The sequence below is a fragment of the Crocuta crocuta genome, unplaced genomic scaffold (assembly GCF_008692635.1).
Source record: "Crocuta crocuta isolate KB4526 unplaced genomic scaffold, BGI_CrCroc_1.0 scaffold312, whole genome shotgun sequence".
Classification (NCBI taxonomy): Eukaryota; Metazoa; Chordata; class Mammalia; order Carnivora; family Hyaenidae; genus Crocuta; species Crocuta crocuta.
Window position 1 is genome coordinate 341,604 of NW_027527378.1, and position 11,350 is coordinate 352,953.

The 11,350-nt window shown below is 41.2% G+C and overlaps 1 protein-coding gene across 1 annotated transcript in view; it reads left to right on the top strand.

Moving 5' to 3' along the window:
- The window catches only part of CDKL5 (cyclin dependent kinase like 5), a 104,177-nt gene that overhangs the window by 82,182 nt on the left and 10,645 nt on the right, over positions 1 to 11,350 (top strand). The window lies entirely within an intron of this gene.

Below are 11,350 nucleotides of genomic sequence, written 5' to 3' on the forward strand. Positions count from 1 at the left end.
CACAGTATCTGCCATATTTTTATACATTTGTGATATGAAGTGAGTATTATACTTCTAATCAAGGGAGTTGAATCGTGGCTCTGTGTGACCAACAGTGGGAACCGTGCTCAACTTTTAGGCCCCAGTAGTAGCCTCTAGACGTGGTCCTTGGTAGCAGATGAGATGCAGCATCTCCTTCCGAACCCACAGACAAGAAAGCCAGTGAGGCCATTGGGAACTCTAGCCAGCCTTGTCTCCGCCCTCACAAGTGGCTCCCGTTCACATCCAGGGACGATCCTCGTACCTGAGGCGAGAATAGATCCAGGGTTACTCGCGGGTCTTCGTAAAGAGAATATACTCTTCTCCTTCGCATTAGTGTAGAGTATAGACCAAAGATTTGCCAGTGAACATTCCTAGTTGCAAGTTTCTAAGAGGCACCTGTCTGCAGGTCTTGCAGACCAGCTCTATGCTCCTGAATCCTGTGCACTGTACCGGAGACTCTTGGCTGGTGGGGTGTGAGATACATGTGTGGCATTTCTATTTCCAAATGTTTTGTTGTTGTTGTCGTTGCTCTTTCCAGTATATTTCAAAGGCTCCTGAAGCAATTCCAGATGTAGAGAAAATTGCTATATTCACTCTTTCTTCCTGGGACTGTCCATTTATAACAAGGTCATCATGTATATCAGTATACACACACACGGTCAGAATAGGACTTCTTTCCTTCATTTGATCTCCTTCGGCTCCCAAGTTACTCCCAAGTGTCATCAAAGCCTTTGGCCAGCAAGAGTTATAGCCCAGTGTCTCTGGCCATCCTTGACAGAAATCACCTCAAGACCATCCATCAAGAGAATTGGATTTTTGGAAGTAGACTCTTAGCAATAATATTTTTCAAGATCCCCTCTCACACACCCCTCAGAGGGGTAACTTCTCAATATTTATTACTTGTCCCAGGATTCTGAGAGCATAGGCCCCTGAATCAAGTCAGGATCATTGAAATGTGCTGTGTTACTGTTCCCCCTCCCCCAAGATTTTGAGAATCATAGCTCTGATGAATAATGAAGATTATAATGAAAAGGTCTTAGTTTCTTTGAAGCTTAAACTGTGTGCATATTACATTTTTATATAACTACTATAATGATGTGTATTGATTATATATAGAGGTCATTTTAAGGTGCTTTTTATTTGATTTTAATAAGTATAATAGGCACTAAAATGGAACTCAACTGGGTACTATCATTAAGACAATTTGATTCAAACCAATAGTCTGCATGCTCTTCAGTTCTTTTTATATCTTGTTTCTTTCCTGTTCAAGTAGCTCTGAATTCTGGCTTTTCCCAGGCAGCTGCTCAGTTATATAAGTGACGTGAACCCTTAGCAGTTTTTGCCTGGACGCTAATGACTCTGAAAAGGGTGTGTAACTCTTCTTTTTCATACTAGATCTGTACCTTGTATCTCCCCCTTGCGAACCAGAAACTACATTTTTTCCTCTGGAAAGACTTCTCACTGTGCTGTGTGCTTAGGAACTGCGCAGTCACATTGCCATGCTGTGGCATTTGAGGCTCGTTGTCACCTAGGGGCTGGTTTCCCATGTTTTCATCCTTGCTAACACTGGGATCTCAGATGTTTGCAGAACATTTATATTCATGATGGTTCTTCAAAGAAGGGCTAGAATAATTGCCTTCTACCTAGAGCAAAGTAAACCTAACTGATGAAGAGTCAATACATACTTTTCGTACATTCCCAGATTTGAGCCAGAAAATATCTACAGTGTTTTCAACTAGTGTTTTTGAGGTAGCTCTTTTATCTTCTTCTCAGCTTTTGTCCATTCTGACTTTTCATCGACCTCAGTAAGCTGTAATAAGTGAACTACAATCTGCACTTCTAGCATGTATAATTCTCTTCCTGCTCGCCATGGGGAATGGTCAAGTTTTTCTCTCAAATCCAATGGGCCCTCTCTTAGCTTTTAACTGTCATTTTCCTCTGGTTGATAAATCATTGACCTCACAAAAATCGCCATACATGGTAAGAAGGACTTGATTTAAAGTCACAAAAGTCTGCATTTTCTTTAGGAAGGGAAAGTTATGATGTCCATATTCTATTCTCTGCCCTAACTTCCTAAAGGATAGACTATGGCTGAATGAAGGCTTATGAATTACTTTGTGTTATGGAAGTGTTGCTGATCTCTTTTTGAAAAGAAACTCTGCTTCACTCTTTTTCTACCTTTGCTCTATCGCCATCCTCGTTTTTCTTCTCAGAAGTTCTGGATGAACTTTACAGAACCTTCTTGGTCTCAGTCTGAGGGTTAGCCTCTTCAGAGCCCAAGATTAAAAGTGCTCCGTGCTAAGGAGCTCATGTGAGCCATCTCTGTAGCAGTGGTTCTCAGTCAGGGCCAATTCTGCCTCCCTGGGACATTCGGCAGTGTCAGGAGCCCTGGTTGGTGGTTGTAACTGGGAGTGGTGCGGTGCCCCTGGCATCTAGGGGGTGAAGGCCAGGGCTGCTGCTGCACATTCTGCGTCCACAGGACCCCCCACAAACAATGCATGATGAGCCCCAAATGTCAGTAGTGGGGAGGCCGAGAAACCCTGCCCTACTGCACTCCAAGCCCACTCGTCTACAGAGCTTGGCTCTGTCCTGGCTCTCTGCAGGCTACCGGAGAGACCGCGGGTATGACTTCTTCAGTATCGTAGTCTCTGAAAGAATCTTCTACCACTCTTTTTGAATCCCTGGAATTCTGGGTGTTTTCATTGTCGCAGGCCTGCTAAAAGGTACATTCTTTGGGAGGAGACCAGAGTGGCTTTATAGGTGTTTGAGAACTTAAATTCTAGGTCACCATCTTTAGAAAATCTTTCACAGAGCCATGAGGCTTATATTTAGAAGCAAGCATCAGCCTGGCAGATTGGCATGATTTTTACCAACTGCTCAAAGGCATCCATGGCTTTTAGTTGTGTCTCCCAAAAGAAAATGTCATTGTTTTTTATTCAAGTCATTTAATAGCTCTTTACAAATATTGGCATCTGACAGACCGATTAGAAGCAAAAAACTCTTTACTGGTGGTTGTGATGTGGCTGTTATAGGAGTGTTTGTGCTGTATGCTTTGGTTAAATCTGTTTTAAAACCTGCTTTAAGATTCGCCATATGCAGTTGTACTTTAATTCTAAGCTCAGAGCTGTGCTGGTTAGTTTCTAGTCACGTCATGTATTATAAAGTATGTTGTGGTTGTAGAGTTAGCCAGTTTAGCATGTTCCTAATCTGAAAATTAGTGGACTTCGCTAGGAAATGCTATCCCATTTTCCCTTCCCAGCACCCCTTATCTTAGTTAACATCATAGTATCCTCACTTCTTAAACTAGTTTTTAGAGTAAATAAGGAAAAAAGCCATTTATTTTTCTTCTAGCTATGTATTGAGAATGACTCAATAAGTGTACAACTTTTTTTAAAGGCCAGAGGATTACTTTTCAAGTATGTAGAAGGTTCTGTCCACTTCTGTTCACCTAGGTCCTGGTGGTGACCCAACTTTCTGCAAGGGCAATCGCTCATTGCGACTTATTCCCAGAGTTCAGCTGGGACTCAGAAATCTGCATATTCTCTCCTGGTCACAACATTTTTTTCTGGAGAGCACTGCTTTTATATCTAGAAGTTCGTAAACTCCTACATTATAGTGGGATATTGAGCTCCATGTGAGCACTGAGATCCACAGACTCCTACTTTTGTGAGCTGGGGATGTGGTATGATCCACTGAACCAAGTCAGAGAATATTGAAATATTTCCTTGCCTCCTTCAGTTCATCACTATTAAAGTGTGTAGGCAGAGAAAACTGATTTACACTTTACAAAAAAATGGTTTCTTTAAAAGGGGCTGCAGAAAAGTGTCCTGTTGCTAATCTCCAGGGCCAGAATCCCACAAGAACGTTCTCTCAGAGACTTAAAGAACCGTCTTACAAAACAAAAACTCGTAAAGTGGTTCTGATTTCTTCATTTTGTATCTTAACCAGCTGAGATATGTAGAATATCTTGAGGTCTGATTCATCAGCTGGGCAAAAAATTCTGTCTTCGAAACCATGAGTTAATGCAAGAAAATGAGGCCGTGACAGGACAAGTCCCTCAAGTCCCTCGTCTGTCTGTATACACACAATGTTGTAGAAGTAAGGTGGCGAGGAAACTCTGGGCCTGCCGCCCTATCCTATTCTATCCTATTCTATTCTATTCTTTTTTAATCGAATGTACTATAAAAGATCATAGACTTGTGCCAAGTCAGTTACTACGTGAATATTCATTTTTCTTAGTGCTTTGTTGATTCATCAGCGTTAGGCCTGGTCCGGACTCCACCTTTCTCTACTCCAGGCACTGGCCCGCCTTTCTGTGTATTTCCTATAGGATATTAAAGATGATCATGACCTACATTGTATCTTCATTCAATACCTGTTTACTCCCAGATTTGAGGGAGGTTTGTCTTTTGTTTTGCCAGAAAAAATTTGTAGTAGTCTGCACATTGGATTTCCAGGGCCAGAGAACTGCAGCAGTGAAACTGGTTTCACTTCTAAGGCCCTTCATTACCCACAAGGTTACGCTCTCTGAACCCCATTTGATCCTCGGGTCATATTTTGACCCTCCTTTGGAATCTTTAAAAAAAAAAAAATCGGTTTCCATGTTGTACGCAGATTAGAAGTTGCCTTGTTTGCTACTCTTCCAGCACAGAGTATCAGGGAGAAAGAGGCCTTATCTGTTCCTCCATCCCTTCCGTTTTGACAGACTGCTAAGAATTCCTCAGGACTTCCTTTGGTTTGGGATTTTAGTTTCCCAAAAGCCTGATCTGATTTGTGTCAGGCATAGACAAGCTTGTCCCAGTGCTCTGCTTCAGGGCTAATACGGACAAAACCCAGGAATAGAAAAGGTAGATGCCTTGACTTTTGTCCCTCTTGGGGGGATTAAAGTGTTTATCGCCAGAGTTGTCAAAAGCTCTAGTTACAAAGCATTCAGAGTTTCAAGAAAAAAAAAAAAATGAAGCTTTTTCTCTTGGAGAACTTTTAAGTTCTCCACCATGGCTTAGATTTTCCAAAATGGAAAGCAAAGCTCGTATGAACTCCATTTTCACTAGAGATATACAAGTGAGTGTAGTCAGTCATCTCAGTCTGTTTCCCTCTCCTTGTTTCCGCCTTGGTCACTGATTGAGTCAGGCTGGAGGGGTAAGCTATGATCGCAAGAAGTGAATTCTCACTGTAAACTTGGATTGATTAACAGAACCGGTAAAACCAAACAAAATAGTTGCCCCTAATTCCTATCTCCAAGAATTGCTTTGTGCCATTTCGAATTCAGGTAGTTATTCTGTATATACTTAGAAGACTGTTCTGAGCTTCTTCAATCTCTAGGAAGTTCAAAGGGGGTATCTGGGAAGACACAGGGCAGGGTGACGTCGAGAACCCTTCTCATGCATGAAATAAAAAATAGGGATAAGCCAGAATGATGTAACATCCAAATTTGTGGTAGATGAAGAAATCAGTGGAAATTCTTAATTGCACAGACTTTATAATCCATAATACAGAGTGTAATTCCATACTTTTTACTGTGGCAAGGGTGTGACGTGGTGTTAACCTTTTTAATTTTTGAATCCAAACTGAATTTAAAGTGTTGAATATTTAAATTCCTCACAAGCTAATTATGAACCATTTGTAAAGTGTTTATATAACTCTTTGTATCATGTGTTGGTACATCTTAGCAAGTTTTTTCTGGCATGTATTCCATTCAAAACTTCTGTAAAATTTCTATCGTTGCTGTAAATATTATACAAATATCTATTCCGTGGTAACCTTAATTATCAGCATGAAATGGTCAATTTTTACTGAGCACAATGTATTTTTGAATGGATCTTCCCAAATGTCTTTAATAAAATGCAGATTTTGCACTGACTGATGTGATTGCCAGGCCGTCCCCATCTTGAGCACTGTGGTCCCTCGCTTTTGAACAGCAAGCAGCTCCTTGTTAGTTCCTTCTTTGTAAAGAACTCATTTGATTTCAAATGGGGGATAATGGGCCTTTGAAGTTGGAAGCAGTTTAAGGGACAGAAAGTAATGTTAAAGCAGGGCAAATCCTGTTATTTAATGATGATATTCTCTTTTTTTCCTATTTATAAAGCTTTTTTCTCCTCCTGGCATTTTGAAAACTGGTTTCTTTCACACTTCAGTGTTGTGTCGTCTCCTTTGCACGTTGCTAGACACTTGCTTGGTGGTTTGGGAGGATGGGAAGAGATGTCTGCCTCCTGCTCTGTGTGATGAGGAAAGCAAAGATGAAGGATCTCTTCATGGTTTAGGGTGAAGGATCTCTTCATGGTTTTTTGCCAGAGAGTAAATATTTGGTGCTCTGTGGGCCGTAGGGCTTCTGACTACCCAACTCTGCCCTCGGAGCGCTGAAGCAGCACAGGCAACATGCGAATGAATGAATCTGGCTGTGTTCCAGTGAAACTTTATTTACAAAAACAAGTTGGGGGAGAGGCAGATGTACTGACCATTTTAGGCCCTCACTTTTGTCTTTGGGCATCTGCTCAGTGGGTCTTATTGTAATAGGGGTGTGATAGGGGAAAGAACTTAAATTGTGTGATAAGATCTATAAATATTCTCCAATGTTCTTTATCTTTATAAACAAAGCTGAATGAGCTGAAACCCAGTGATTTACATTCTTAAAAGCACTGTATTACCAACTTCTTCACTCCCAAATTTCTCCTTACTGTCCCAGAAACTTGTGGCCTGTGATTTCAACTATAATTTTTATAAGGACTGAATCAAAGTATGTAGGCCTTATAATTTTTCGGTTTGCAGCACTTATTACGGCTGGGCACAATGTCAAGGGTATCACTTTTATTATTACATTTACTTTTAACAGCAGGGCAGTGAAGCGAGTAGTCTCCTCATTTTGTAGATGAGGAGACTGAAAGTTTCTGGACTTTACGTTCACTTGCCCCAGGTCACCTGGCTAGGATTTGAAGCCTAATGTGCTCACCATAAAGCCCATACCCTTAAACAACTAGTAGTAAGCAGTGCAGTTGCTGCATCTCCATGTATAGAAAACTGACGTGGGATTCATGACATGGAGCAACTCACATAGCACTTTTCCTCTCATCCTCCCAAGGGATGGTAATGGATTTGACTCGAGAACTGAGCATTTCATCGAAACAAGTCACTGGAGGTCTAGGGACTGGTGAAGTGGCTAAGAACGCAGGCTCTGGAGTCCTATTGCTTGAGCAGAATCCTAGCTCCTTCACCTGTACCTTTGGTGGCCTTAGGTGAGTGCCTCAGTTTCCTTATTTTAAATGGAAATAATAATAGTACCTACTTCATAGAGTTGTGAGGATTCCACAAGATGGTAACCTGCAAAGCACTTAATTCTAAATAAATATTAGCTAGCTATTATTTATGACTCAGTTGGCAGCCCTATGAAGTTGAGAAGCAATGTCACTGAGCCTTGACTGCCAGTTCTAGAGAGCTCATTAAGCACTTCCGATGTATTTATCCTATTTGATCTTCACATCAGCCTTGTAAAATCGTCAGGGTTAAGAACCACCCAGCTTGGAGCTGTTCTTGGGATCACGGGAAGCAACAGCCCTTACAGCCATACATTTGCCCACAGGCCTCAGCACCTCATGCTCCAGGGAGACAAAAAGATGGGCTTCTGTCAGCTCCTGTTCAGAGGCTCACCTTAGGGGTGCAATTTTCTGGCCTCTGAGACTGAATTCGTAGTGGTACCTTTATTTCGAAATACCTTTGCTTTGTCCAAGTAACCTTCTCCTACACTCAAGACCAAAATCAGCTCAGATTTTTGTCCTCAATCTTGGCAACACTTAATCCTACTTCTTTGTTCCTAGCATTTTATTTAGTTGTTTAAAAGTCTCCTGCAATACGTTATACATATTTTATTGTAATTAAAAAAAACTCCTGAAAGTGTAGACCACACTCTAGCATTTGTGAAAATAAAAGTAAACATATTAACATAAGGTAAAATAATGAGTTTGTCCTATACTATAGATATTTTTTTAATCAAAATTGTCCCCCACCCAAAAANATTGACGTGTTTAATAGATTCTGTTAGGCTGCAGATGCCCTTCAATAAAAGTTTTGTTTTTTTCTGTCTAAATTCAATGAAGTAAATAATATGCTGTTATAAATAAGTTACCTACAGATAAACATTTTATGGATCTCAGTATCTCATTGTTTATTAAATTCTCAAGTATGGAGCAGTTTCCGATGTGAAATCTCATCTGGCTTCTTGGCAGAAATTGACACATTGGTCCTAAAATTCATATGGAAATTCAAAGGACTCAGTAGCCAAAATAGCCTTGAAGAAGAACAAACTTGGGGAACTAACCTCCGATTTCACAACTTACTACAAAGCTACAGTAATCAAAACTGTGTGGTACTGACATAAAGATAGACATATAGATCAATGGGATAGAATTGAGAATCCAAAAACAAATTCTCACCTTTACGGTTAATTGATTTCTCAAAAACTTGCCAAGACCAATCAGTGGGGAAAAATAGTCTTCAACAAACAATCCTGGGACAGTTGGATGTCCACATGCAGATAATGAAGTTGGACCCCTACCTCATACCATATACAAAAAGTAACCCCAAATAGATCAAAGGTCTAAATGTGAGAAGTAAAACTATAAAACTCTTGAAACATAGAAGTACATCTTCATGATCGGGATTTGGCAATGGTTTCTCAGATATGACACCCAACACAAGCAACAAAAAAGAATAAATTGGACTTCATCAAAATTTAAAAATGTGTTTCAAAGAACTCCATCAAGAGAGTAAGAAGACAACCTACAGAGTAGGAGAAAGTATTTGCAGGTTATGTATCTCATAAGAGGATTGTATCTAGAATATTAGAGAACTCTTAAAATTCAATAACAAAAAGACCACCTGATTTTTAAAGGGGCAAAGGATCAGAGAAGAGATTTCTCCAAAGAAGTTCTGCAAAAGGCCAGTGAACACATAAAAAGATGCTTGGCATCATTAGTCCTAGGGAAATGCAAATCAAAACCATAGTGATACTACTTCATACACACCAGGATGGCTCTAATCAAAAAGCCAGATTGTAACAAATGTGGAGAATCTGAAACTCTCATATGTTGCTGGTGAGAATGCATAATGGTGTGGCCCCTTTGGAAAATTGTCTGGCAGCTTCTCAAAAGGTTAAACATAGAGTTACCATATGACCCAGCATTCCACTCCTAGGTAGATACCCAAGATAAAAACATATGTCCAAACAAAAACTTGTACACAGGTGTTTATAGCAGCATTATTCACAATAGCCAAAAATGTAGAAACAACCCAAATGTCCATCAACAGATGAGTGGATAAATACAATGTGATCTCTTCATATAATGGAATGATATTCAGCTATAAGAAGGAATTAAGTAGTGACACATGCTACAACATGAATAAAACTTGGAAAAACACTATGCTAAGCACAAGGAGCCAGGGAGAAGAGATCACAGTTGTATGATTCCATTTATATGAAATGTCCAGAATAGGCAAATACACAGAGGCAGAAAGTCAATCAGTGGTTTCCTAGGGCTGCTCGGACAAGTTGGTTGGGAGGCGATAGCTAATAATGGGTGCGGGATTTCTTTGTGTGATGATGAAAGTTTTCTAAAATTGTGATAATGGTTCCTCAACTCTGAGTCTACTAAAAGTCATTGAACTGTACACTTGAAATGGTTGAAATTTGTACAGTATATGACTTTATCTCATTAAACCTTTACAAAGCGAACATTCCCAATATGAACAATTAGCTGGAGAACCTTTATCACTGCCTCACACTGTTTCTTTTCTTTCCTCTTAACTGTACTCTCTCCTGTATCTGATGTGCCCATTGTAGAGGACCTGAGCTCTTAGGCTACCACCACTTTCTCTGACAATTTGTGTCATGATGAAAGTTCATTCAGCTTTTCAGTAAGGGGCTCTGATCAGGCAGCTGCTCTAAATGGATTTATTCATGTGTCCTAAGGCCAGAGAAGGATTTTTGTTTTCTCCATCTTGAATTCGATATGTTTGTATTTGAGAGAATACTGAGCAAGGGAAGCATTTTTGCAGGTTCACGTATACAGTAGGGGGATTAAAAAGATTGTGGGTTAGGGGCTTCTGGGTGGCTCAGTCAGTTAAGTGTCCGACTTCAGCTCAGGTCATAATCTCACAGTTTATGAGTTCAGCCCTGCGTCAGGCTCACTGCTGACTGCGCAGAGCCTCTTTTGGATTCTCTCTCTCCCCCTCTCTCTGACCCTTGCTCGTGTGCGTATGTGCACACACTCTCTATCAAAATAAATAAACATTAAGGGGCGCCTGGATGGCTCAGTCAGTTAAGTGTCTGACTTCGGCTTAGGTCATGATCTCACAGTCCGTGGGTTCGAGCCCCGCGTCATGCTCTGTGCTGACAGCTCAGATTCTGTGTCTCCCTCTCTCTCTCTGCCCCTCCCCTGCTCACTCTCTGTCTCAGTCTCTCAAAATAAAATAAAAACATTAAAAAAAAAAAAGATGGTTAAATATAGAGCTGTTCTAAGCCCAAAATACCAGGGAAGAGATTTGGGGTTTTTAGGATGCTCCCCATTCACAGAGAAGGTGAATGTGATGTCCAGGATCATGTTAGTGTGAGTCTTCACTCGGCTTGGCATTTGAAAACAGGAAGTAACTCAGGAAAAAGCCTCTAGTAGAGGCTGTTCTGTGTCAGGGCCAGAACAGTCTCAGATTCCCCAGTCTTGTCAGAGGGCCCGCATCCTCCAGTTGCACCCCCTCTCGGCTCCTACTTTCATATACGTCTCCTGCCCACTGCCCATGTCATCAGCCTCTTCCAGGGAAGGGTCTGAAAACTCAGGCTGAGTTATAAACAATGGAGACTTAGACGGCCGTCCCCAAAAGGTGCCACTTAATGAGCTCCTCCAGGATGGGGAAGGCCGGGCCCATTCCAGGCCCAGTCCTTTCCAAGGAGGTTTCAGTCTCAGGAGCAGGCCTGTTTGTGTGTTGCAAGGCAAGGGGTGAAGTCAAACTGTGGGTCACAAGAGCTGTATCCACATCCCTTCTTAGAACATGCAGCCTGCCCACTTCCTGCAAAGCATGTCGTTGGCCAATGGGCCTCCTCCGCATAGCCAGTGATAGAGCCCCTGCGCCAACTGTTTGTAAAATGTTAAGCTTGTTGAAAGATGGTGGCCCTAGATAAAGGGAAGTTCTGGTGCTTTGGTCATTTGGGTTTCCTAAATATAGAGAAACTTTGCTGCTTACACGTGCAGCCTGTCCCATGTATTCACCCAAATAGTGACTACAGACTGGAAAACTTTGCTAGAATGGGTTTGTATGTGATGAGAGCTTCCGTGGCTCGCCGGTCCTC